This window comes from Pan paniscus, chromosome 14 (genome assembly GCF_029289425.2).
Source record: "Pan paniscus chromosome 14, NHGRI_mPanPan1-v2.0_pri, whole genome shotgun sequence".
Taxonomy (NCBI): Eukaryota; Metazoa; Chordata; class Mammalia; order Primates; family Hominidae; genus Pan; species Pan paniscus.
In genome coordinates, this window is record NC_073263.2 from 11,222,123 (window position 1) to 11,236,798 (window position 14,676).

Consider the following 14,676-nt stretch of genomic DNA (forward strand, 5'->3'; position numbering starts at 1 on the left):
ATCAAAATCTTCAGTAATTATATTTAATATACTGTACATAAAATATCAAAAATTACACCAAATGTATATTATACACTCTAAATAAAATATAAAAAAGGACAGTAAATATATATTACACTCTATGTAAAATATCAAAAACTACACCAAATATAGAGTATATAATTTACATAAAATATCAAAAGTACACCAAATATATATTATATACTGTACATAAAATATCAAAAAGTACAGTAAATATATTTCATATATTGTACATATAATATTAACTAAAACTACACCAAATACATTTTACATACTGTAAATAAAATATCAAAAATTACAGTAAGTATATATCATCTACTGTACATAAAATATCAAAAAGTACACCAAATATGTGTTATATATAGTGTAAATAAACTATCAAAATATTCAGTAATTATATTTAATATACTGTTCATAAAATATCAAAAATTACACCAAATGTATATTATACACTCTTAATAAAATATCAAAAAGGACAGTAAATATATATTACACTCTATGTAAAATATCAAAAACTACACCAAATATATATTATATAATTTACATAAAATATCAAAAGTTCACCAAATATATATTATATACTGTACATAAAATATCAAAAAGTACAGTAAATATATTCCATATATTGTACATATAATACTAACTAAAACTACACCAAATATATTTTACATACTGTAAATAAAATATCAAAAATTACAGTAAGTATATATTATCTACTGTACATAAAATATCAAAAAGTACGCCAAATATGTGTTATATATACTGTAAATAAACTATCAAAACCTTCAGTAATTATATTTAATATACTGTTCATAATATATCAAAAATTACACCAAATGTATATTATACACTCTAAATAAAATATCAAAAAGGACAGTAAATATATATTACACTCTATGTAAAATTTGAAAAACTACACCAAATATATATTATATAATTTACATAAAATATCAAAAGTACACCAAATATATATTATAAAATGTACATAAAATATCAAAAAGTACAGTAAATATATTTCGTATGTTGTACATATAATATTAACTAAAACTACACCAAATACATTTTACATACTGTAAATAAAATATCAAAAATTACACTAAGTATATATTATCTACTGTACATAAAATATCAAAAAGTACACCAAATATGTGTTATATATACTGTAAATAAACTATCAAAATCTTCAGTAATTATATTTAATATACTGTACATAAAATATCAAAAATTACACCAAATGTATATTATATACTCTAAATAAAATATCAAAAACGACAGTAAATATATATTACACACTATGTAAAATATGAAAAACTACACCAAGTATATATTATATAATTTACATAAAATATCAAAAGTACACCAAATATATATTATATACTGTACATAAAATATCAAAAAGTACAGTAAATGTATTTCATATATTGTACATATAATATTAACTAAAAGTACACCAAATACATTTTACATACTCTAAATAAAATATCAAAAATTACAGTAGGTATATATTATCTACTGTACATAAATTATCAAAAAGTACACCAAATATGTGTTATATATACTGTAAATAAACTATCAAATTCTTAAGTAATTATATTTAATATACTGTACATAAAATATCAAAAATGACACCAAATGTATATTATACACTCTAAATAAAATATCAAAAAGGACAGTAAATATATATTACACTCTATGTAAAATACCAAAAACTACACCAAATATATATTATATAATTTACATAAAATATCAAAAGTACACCAATATATATTATATAATGTACATAAAATATCAAAAAGTACAGTAAATATATTTCATATATTGTACATATAATATTAATTAAAACTACACCAAAAGCATTTTATATACTGTAAATAAAATATCAAAAACTACAGTAAGTATATATTATCTACTGTAAACAAAATGTCAAAAAGTACACCAAATATGTGTTATATATACTGTAAATAAACTATCAAAACCTTCAGTAATTATATTTAATGTACTGTACATAAAATATCAAAAATTACACCAAATGTATATTATACACTCTAAGTAAAATATCAAAAAGGACAGTAAATATATATTACACACTATGTAAAATATCAAAAACTACACCAAATATATATTATATAATTTACATAAAATATCAAAAGTACACCAAATATATATTATATACTGTACATAAAATATCAAAAAGTACAGTAAATATATTTCATATATTGTACATATAATATTAACTAAAACTACACCAAATACATTTTACAGACTGTAAATAAAATATCAAAAATTACAGTAAGTATATATTATCTACTGTACATAAAATATCAAAAAGTACACCAAATATGAGTTATATATACTGTAAATAAACTATCAAAACCTTCAGTAATTATATTTAATATACTGTACATAAAATATCAAAAATTACACCAAATGTATATTATACACTCTACATAAAATATCAAAAAGGACAGTAAATTTATATTACACTCTATGTAAAATATCAAAAACTACACCAAATATACAGTATATAATTTACATAAAATATCAAAAGTACACCATATATATTATATACTTTACATGAAATATAAAAAGTACAGTAAATATATTTCATATATTGTACATATAATATTAACTAAAACTACACCAGATACATTTTACAGACTGTAAATAAAATATCAAAAATTACAGTAAGTATATATTATCTACTGTACATAAAATATCAAAAAGTACACCAAATATGTGTTATATATAGTGTAAATAAACTATCAAAATATTCAGTAATTTTATTTAATATACTGTTCATAAAATATCAAATATTACACCACATGTATACTATACACTCTAAATAAAATATCAAAAAGGACAGTAAATATATATTACACTCTATGTAAAATATCAAAAACTACACCAAATATATATTATTTAATTTACATAAAATATCAAAAGTACACCAAATATATATTATGTACTGTACATAAAATATCAAAAAGTACAGTAAATGTATTTCATATATTGTACATATAATATTAACTAAAACTACACCAAATACATTTTACATACTGTAAATAAAATATCAAAAATTACAGTAAGTATATATTATCTACTGTACATAAAATATCAAAAAGTACACCAAATATGTGTTATATATACTGTAAATAAACTATCAAAACCTTCAGTAATTATATTTAATATACTGCACATAAAATATCAAAAATTTCACCAAATGTATATTATACACTCTAAATAAAACATCAAAAAGGACAGTAAATATATATTACACTCTATGTAAAATATCAAAAACTACACCAAATATATATTATATAATTTATATAAAATATCAAAATTACACCAAATATATATTATATACTGTACATAAAATATCAAAAAGTACAGTAAATATATTTCATGTATTGTACATATAATATTAACTAAAACTACAGCAAATACATTTTGCATACTGAAAATAATATATCAAAAATTAGAGTAAGTATATATTATCTACTGTACATAAAATATCAAAAAGTACACCAAATATGTGTTATATATACTGTAAATAAACTATCAAAATCTTCAGTAATTATATTTAATATACTGTACATAAAATATCAAAAATTACAACAAATGTATATTATACACTCTAAATAAAATATCAAAAAGGACAGTAAATATATATTACACTCTATGTAAAATATCAAAAACTACACCAAATATATATTATAAAATTTACATAAAATATCAAAAGTACCCCAAATATATATTATATACTGTACATAAAATATCAAGAAGTACAGTAAATATATTTCATATATTGTACATATAATATTACCGAAAAGTACAACAAATACATTTTACATACTGTAAATAAAATACAAAAAATTACAGTAAGTATATATTATCTACTGTACCTAAACTATAAAAAAGTACAGCAAATATGTGTTATATATACTGTAAATAAACTATCAAAATCTTCAGTAATTATATTTAATGTACTGTTCATAAAATATCAAAAATTACACCAAATGTATATTATACACTCTAAATAAAATATCAAAAAGGATAGTAAATATATATTACACTCTATGTAAAATATCAAAAACTACACCAAATATATATTATATAATTTACATAAAATATCAAAAGTACACCAAATATATATTATATACTGTACATAAAATATCAAATAGTACAGTAAATATATTTCATATATTGTACATATAATATTAACTAAAAGTACACCAAATACATTTTACATACTGTAAATACAATATCAAAAATTACAGTAAGTATATATTATCTACTGTACATAAATTATCAAAAAGTACAGTAAATATATTTCATATATTGTACATATAATATTAACTAAAAGTACACCAAATACATTTTACATACTGTAAATAAAATATCAAAAATTACAGTAAGTATATATTATCTACTGTACATAAAATATCAAAAAGTACACCAAATATGTGTTATATATACTGTAAATAAACTATGAAAATCCTCAGTAATTATATTTAATATACTGTTCATAAAATATCAAAAATTACACGAAATGTATACTATACACTCTAAATAAAATACCAAAAAGGACAGTAAATATATATTACACTGTATGTAAAATATCAAAAACTACACCAAATATATATTATATAATTTTCATAAAATATCAAAAGTACACCAAATATATATTATATACTGTACATAAAATATCAAAAAGTACAGTAAATATACTTCATATATTGTACATATAATATTAACTAAAACTACACCAAATACATTTTACATACTGTAAATAAAATATCAAAAATTACAGTAAGTATATATTATCTACTGTACATAAAATATCAAATAGTACACCAAATATGTGTTATATATAGTGTAAATAAACTATCAAAATATTCAGTAATTACATGTAATATACTGTTCAAAAAATATCAAAAATTACACCAAATGTATATTACACACTTTAAATAAAATATCAAAAAGGACAGTAAATATATATTACACTCTATGTAAAATATGAAAAAATACACCAAATATATATTATTTAATTTACATAAAATATCAAAAGTACACCAAATATATATTATATACTGTACATAAAATATCAAAAAGTACAGTAAATATATTTCATATATTGTACATATAATATTAACTAAAACTACACCAAATACATTTTACATACTGTAAATAAAATATCAAATGTTACAGTAAGTATATATTATCTACTGTACATAAAATATCAAAAAGTACACCAAATATGTGTTATATATACTGTAAATAAACTATCAAAATCTTCAGTAATTATATTTAATATACTGCACATAAAATATCAAAAATTACACCAAATGTATATTATACACTCTAAATATAATATCAAAAAGGACAGTAAATATATATTACACTCTATGTAAAATATCAAAAACTACACCAAATATATATAATATAATTTTCATAAAATATCAAAATTACACCAAATATATATTATATACTGTACATAAAATATCAAAAAGTACAGTAAATATATTTCATATATTGTACATATAATATTAACTAAAACTACACCAAATACATTTTACATACTGTAAATAAAATATCAAAAATTACAGTAAGTATATATTATCTACTGTACATTAAATATCAAAATGTACACCAAATATGTGTTATATATACTGTAAATAAACTAACAAAATCTTCAGTAATTATATGTAATATACTGTACATAAAATATCAAAAATTACAACAAATGTATATTATACACTCTAAATAAAATATCAAAAATGACAATAAAGATATATTACACTCTATGTAAAATATCAAAAACTACACCAAATATATATTATATAATTTACATAAAATATCAAAAGTACACCAAATATATATTATATACTGTTCATTAAATATCAAAAAGTACGGTAAATATATTTCATATATTGTACATATAATATTAACTAAAAGTACACCAAATACATTTTACATACTGTAAATAAAATATCAAAAATTACAGTAAGTATATATTATCTACTGTACATAAAATATCAAAAAGTACACCAAATATGTGTTATATATACTGTAAATAAACTATCAAAATCTGCAGTAATTATATTTAATATACGGTACATAAAATATCAAAAATTACACCAAATGTATATTATACACTCAATAAAATATCAAAAGGGACAGTAAATATATATTACACTCTATGTAAAATATCAAAAACTACACCAATTATATATTCTATAATTTACATAAAATATCAAAAGTGCACCAAATATATATTATATACTGTACATTCAATATCAAAAAGTACAGTAAATATATTTCATATATTGTACATATAATATTAACTAAAAGTACAACAAATACATTTTACATACTGTAAATAAATTATAAAAAATTACAGTAAGTATATATTATCTACTGTACATAAAATATCAAAAAGTACACCAAATATGTGTTATATGTACTGTAAATAAACTATCAAAACCTTCAGTAATTATATTTAATATACTGTTCACTAAATATCAAAAATTACACCAAATGTATATTATACACCATAAATAAAATATCAAAAAGGACAGTAAACATATATTACACTCTATGCAAAATATCAAAAACTACACCAAGTATAAATTATATAATTTACATAAAATATCAAAAGTACACCAAATATATATTATATACTGTACATAAAATATCAAAAAGTACAGTAAATATATTTCATATATTGTACATATAATATTAACTAAAAGTACAACAAATACATTTTACATACTGTAAATAAAATATCAAAAACTACAGTAAGTATATATTATCTACTGTACATAAAATATCAAAAAGTACACCAAATATGTGTTATATATACTGTAAATAAATTATCAAAATCTTCAGTAATTATATTTAATATACTGTACATAAAAAAACAAAAATTACACCAAATGTATATTATACACTCAAAATAAAATATCAAAAAGGACAGTAAATATATATTACACTCTTTGTAAATTATCAAAAATTACAGCAAATATATATTATATAATTTACATAAAATATAAAAGTACACCAAATATATATTATATACTGTACATAAAATATCAAAAATTACAGTAAATATATTTCATATATTGTACATATAATATTAACTAAAAGTACACCAAATGGATTTTACATACTGTAAATAAAATATAAAAAATTACAGTAAGTATATATTATCTACTGTACATAAAATATCAAAAACTACACCAAATAGGTGTTATATATACTGTAAATCAACTATCAAAATCTTCAGTAATTATATTTAATATACTGTTAATAAAATATTAAAAATTACACCAAATGTATATTATACACTGTAAATAAAATACCAAAAAGGACAGTAAATATATATTACACTCTATGTAAAATATCAAAAACTACACCAAGTGTATATTATATAATTTACATAAAATATCAAACGTACACCAAATATATATTATATACTGTACATAAAATATCAAAAAGTACAGTAAATATATTTCATATATTGTACATATAATATTAAGTAAAAGTACACCAAATACATTTTACACACTGTAAATAAAATATCAAAAATTACAGTAAGTATATATTATCTACTGTACATAAAATATCAAATAATACAGTAAATATATTTCATATATTGTACATATAATAGTAACTAAAAGTACAACAAATACATTTTACATACTGTAAATAAAATATAAAAAATTACAGTAAGTATATATTATCTACTGTACATAAAATATCAAAAAGTACACCAAATATGTGTTATATATACTGTAAATAAACTATCAAAATCTTCAGTAATTATATTTAATATACTGTTCATAAAATATCAAAAATTACACCAAATGTATATTATACATTCTAAATAAAATATCAAAAAGGACAGTAAATATATATTACACTCTATGTAAAATATCAAAAACTACAACAATTATATATTATATAATTTACATAAAATATAAAAAGTACACCAAATATATATTATATACTGTACATAAAATATCAAAAAGTACAGTAAATATATTTCATATATTGTACATATAATATTAACTAAAAGTACACCAAATACACTTTACATACTGTAAATAAAATATAAAAAATTTCAGTAAGTATATATTATCTACTGTACATAAAATATCAAAAAGTACACCAAATATGTGTTATATATACTGTAAATAAACTATCAAAATCTTCAGTAATTATATTTAATATACTGTACATAAAATATCAAAAATTACACCAAATATATATTATACACTCTAAATAAAATATCAAAAAGGACAGTAAATATATATTACACACTATGTAAAATATCAAAAACTACACCAAATATATATTATATAATTTACATAAAATATCAAAATTACACCAAGTATATATTATATACTTTACATAAAATATCAAAAAGTACAGTAAATATATTTCATATATTGTACATATAATATTAACTAAAAGTACACCAAATACATTTTACATACTGTAAATAAAATATCAAAAATTACAGTAAGTACATATTATCTACTGTACATAAAATATCAAAAAGTACCCCAAATATGTGTTATATATACTGTAAATAAACTATCAAAATCTTCAGTAATTATATTTAATATACTGTTCATAAAATATCAAAAATTACACCAAATGTATATTATACACTCTAAACAAAATATCAAAAATGACAGTAAATACATATTACACTCTATGTAAAATATAAAAAACTACACCAAATATATATTATATAAATTACATAAAATATCAAAAGTACACCAATATATATTATATAATGTACATAAAATATCAAAAAGTACAGTAAATATATTTCATATATTTTACATATAATATTAACTAAAAGTACACCAAATACATTTTACATACTCTAAATAAAATATCAAAAATTACAGTAAGTATATATTATCTACTGTACATAAAATATCAAAAAGTACACCAAATATGTGTTATATATACTGTAAATAAACTATCAAAATCTTCAGTAATTATATTTAATATACTGTACATAAAATATCAAAAATTACACCAAATGTATATTATACACTCTAAATAAAATATCAAAAAGGACAGTAAATATATATTACACTCTATGTAAAATATCAAAAACTACACCAAATATATATTATATAATTTACATAAAATATCAAAAGTACCCAAAATATATATTATATACTGTACATAAAATATCAAGAAGTACAGTAAATATATTTCATATATTGTACATATAATATTACCGAAAAGTACAACAAATACATTTTACATACTGTAAATAAAATACAAAAAATTACAGTAAGTATATATTATCTACTGTACATAAACTATAAAAAAGTACAACAAATATGTGTTATATATACTGTAAATAAACTATCAAAATCTTCAGTAATTATATTTAATATACTGTACATAAAATATCAAAAATTACACCAAATGTACATTATACACACTAAATAAAATATCAAAAATGACAGTAAATATATATTACACTCTATGTAAAATTTCAAAAACTACACCAAATATATATTATATAATTTACATAAAATATCAAAAGTACACCAAATATATATTATATACTGTACATAAAATATCAAAAAGGACAGTAAATATATTTCATATACTGTACATATAATATTAATTAAAAGTCCAACAAATACATTTTACATACTGTAAATAAAATATCAAAAATTACAGTCAGTATATATTATCTACTGTACATAAAATATCAAATAGTACAGTAAATATATTTCATATATTGTACATATAATATTAACTAAAAGTACACCAAATACATTTTACATACTGTAAATAAAATATAAAAATTACAGTAAGTATATATTATTTACTGTACATAAAATATCAAAAAGTACACCAAATATGTGTTATATATACTGTAAATAAACTATGAAAATCCTCAGTAATTATATTTAATATACTGTTCATAAAATATCAAAAATTACACCAAATGTATACTATACACTCTAAATAAAATATCAATAAGGACAATAAATATATATTACACTGTATGTAAAATATCAAAAACTACACCAAATATATATTATATAATTTACATAAAATATCAAAAGTACACCAAATATATATTATATACTGTACATAAAATATCAAAAAGTACAGTAAATATACTTCATATATTGTACATATAATATTAACTAAAACTACACCAAATACATTTTACATACTGTAAATAAAATATCAAAAATTACTGTAAGTATATATTATCTAGTGTACATAAAATATCAAATAGTACACCAAATATGTGTTATATATAGTGTAAATAAACTATCAAAATATTCAGTAATTACATGTAATATACTGTTCATAAAATATCAAAAATTACACCAAATGTATATTACACACTCTAAATAAAATATCAAATAGGACAGTAAATATATATTACACTCTATGTAAAATATCAAAAAATACACCAAATATATATTATTTAATTTACATAAGATATCAAAAGTACACCAAATATATATTATATACTGTACATAAAATATCAAAAAGTACAGTAAATATATTTCATATATTGTACATATAATATTAACTAAAACTACACCAAATACATTTTACATACTGTAAATAAAATATCAAATGTTACAGTAAGTATATAATATCTACTGTACATAAAATATCAAAAAGTACACCAAATATGTGTTATATATACTGTAAATAAACTATCAAAATCTTCAGTAATTATATTTAATATACTGCACGTAAAATATCAAAAATTACACCAAATGTATATTATACACTGTAAATATAATATCAAAAAGGACAGTAAATATATATTACACTCTATGTAAAATATCAAATACTACACCAAATATATATTATATAATTTTCATAAAATATCAAAATTACACCAAATATATATTATATACTGTACATAAAATATCAAAAAGTACAGTAAATATATTTCATATATTGTACATATAATATTAACTAAAACTACACCAAATACATTTTACATACTGTAAATAAAATATCAAAAATTACAGTAAGTATATATTATCTACTGTACATTAAATATCAAAATGTACACCAAAAATGTGTTATATATACTGTAAATAAACTAACAAAATCTTCAGTAATTATATGTAATATACTGTACATAAAATATCAAAAATTACAACAAATGTATATTATATACTCTAAATAAAATATCAAAAATGACAGTAAAGATATATTACACTCTATGTAAAATATAAAATCTACACCAAATATATATTATATAATTTATATAAAATATCAAAAGAACACCAAATATATATTATATACTGTTCATTAAATATCAAAAAGTACAGTAAATATATTTCATATATTGTACATATAATATTAACTAAAAGTACACCAAATACATTTTACATACTGTAAATAAAATATCAAAAATTACAGTAAGTATATATTATCTACTGTACATAAAATATCAAAAAGTACACCAAATATGTGTTATATATACTGTAAATAATCTATCAAAACCTTCAGTAATTATATTTAATATACTGTACATAAAATATCAAAAATTACACCAAATGTATATTATACACTCTAAATAAAATATCAAAAGGGACAGTAAATATATATTACACTCTATGTAAAATATCAAAAACTACACCAATTATATATTATATAATTTACATAAAATATCAAAAGTGCACCAAATATATATTATATACTGTACATTAAATATCAAAAAGTACAGTAAATATATTTCATATATTGTACATATAATATTAACTAAATGTACAACAAATACATTTTACATACTGTAAATAAATTATAAAAAATTACAGTAAGTATATATTATCTACTGTACATAAAATATCATATAGTACACCAAATATGTGTTATATATACTGTAAATAAACTATCAAAACCTTCAGTAATTATATTTAATATACTGTTCACTAAATATCAAAAATTACACCAAATGTATATTATACACTCTAAATAAAATATCAAAAAGGACAGTAAATATATATTACACTCTATGTAAAATATCAAAAACTACACCAAGTATAAATTATATAATTTACATAAAATATCAAAAGTACACCAAATATATATTATATACTGTATATAAAATATCAAAAAGTACAGTAAATATATTTCATATATTGTACATATAATATTAACTAAAAGTACACCAAATACATTTTACATACTGTAAATAAAATATCAAAAACTACAGTAAGTATATATTATCTACTGTACATAAAATATCAAAAACTACACCAAATATGTGTTATATATACTGTAAATAAATTATCAATATCTTCAGTAATTATATTTAATATACTGTACATAAAAAAACAAAAATTATACCAAATGTATATTATACACTCAAAATAAAATATCAAAAATGACAGTAAATATATATTACACTCTTTGTAAATTATCAAAAATTACACCAAATATATATTATATAATTTACATAAAATATCAAAAGTACACCAAATATATATTATATACTGTACATAAAATATCAAATATTACAGTAAATATATTTCATATATTGTACATATAATATTAACTAAAAGTACACCAAATGGATTTTACATACTGTAAATAAAATATAAAAAATTACAGTAAGTATATATTATCTACTGTACATAAAATATCAAAAACTACACCAAATATGTGTTATATATACTGTAAATCAACTATCAAAATCTTCAGTAAATATATTTAATATACTGTTCATAAAATATTAAAAATTACACCAAATGTATATTATACACTGTAAATAAAATATCAAAAAGGACAGTAAATATATATTACACTCTATGTAAAATATCAAAAACTACACCAAGTATATATTATATAATTTACATAAAATATCAAAAGTACACCAAATATATATTATATACTGTACATAAAATATCAAAAAGTACAGTAAATATATTTCATATATTGTACATATAATATTAACTAAAACTACACCAAATACATTTTACAGACTGTAAATAAAATATCAAAAATTACAGTAAGTATATATTATCTACTGTACATAAAATATCAAAAAGTACACCAAATATGAGTTATATATACTGTAAATAAACTATCAAAATCTTCAGTAATTATATTTAATATACTGTACATAAAATATCAAAAATTACACCAAATGTATATTATACACTCTACATAAAATATCAAAAAGGACAGTAAATTTATATTACACTCTATGTAAAATATCAAAAACTACACCAAATATACAGTATATAATTTACATAAAATATCAAAAGTACACCATATATATTATATACTGTACATGAAATATAAAAAGTAGAGTAAATATATTTCATATATTGTACATATAATATTAACTAAAACTACACCAGATACATTTTACAGACTGTAAATAAAATATCAAAAATTACAGTAAGTATATATTATCTACTGTACATAAAATATCAAAAAGTACACCAAATATGTGTTATATATAGTGTAAATAAACTATCAAAATATTCAGTAATTTTATTTAATATACTGTTCATAAAATATCAAATATTACACCACATGTATATTATACACTCTAAATAAAATATCAAAAAGGACAGTAAATATATATTACACTCTATGTAAAATATCAAAAACTACACCAAATATATATTATTTAATTTACATAAAATATCAAAAGTACACCAAATATATATTATGTACTGTACATAAAATATCAAAAAGTACAGTAAATGTATTTCATATATTGTACATATAATATTAACTAAAACTACACCAAATACATTTTACATACTGTAAATAAAATATCAAAAATTACAGTAAGTATATATTATCTACTGTACATAAAATATCAAAAAGTACACCAAATATGTGTTATATATACTGTAAATAAACTATCAAAATCTTCAGTAATTATATTTAATATACTGCACATAAAATATCAAAAATTACACCAAATGTATATTATACACTCTAAATAAAACATCAAAAAGGACAGTAAATATATATTACACTCTATGTAAAATATCAAAAACTACACCAAATATATATTATATAATTTATATAAAATATCAAAATTACACCAAATATATATTATATACTGTACATAAAATATCAAAAAGTACAGTAAATATATTTCATGTATTGTACATATAATATTAACTAAAACTACAGCAAATACATTTTGCATACTGAAAATAATATATCAAAAATTAGAGTAAGTATATATTATCTACTGTACATAAAATATCAAAAAGTACACCAAATATGTGTTATATATACTGTAAATAAACTATCAAAATCTTCAGTAATTATATTTAATATACTGTACATAAAATATCAAAAATTACAACAAATGTATATTATACACTCTAAATAAAATATCAAAAAGGACAGTAAATATATATTACACTCTATGTAAAATATCAAAAACTACACCAAATATATATTATAAAATTTACATAAAATATCAAAAGTACCCCAAATATATATTATATACTGTACATAAAATATCAAGAAGTACAGTAAATATATTTCATATATTGTACATATAATATTACCGAAAAGTACAACAAATACATTTTACATACTGTAAATAAAATAGAAAAAATTACAGTAAGTATATATTATCTACTGTACCTAAACTAT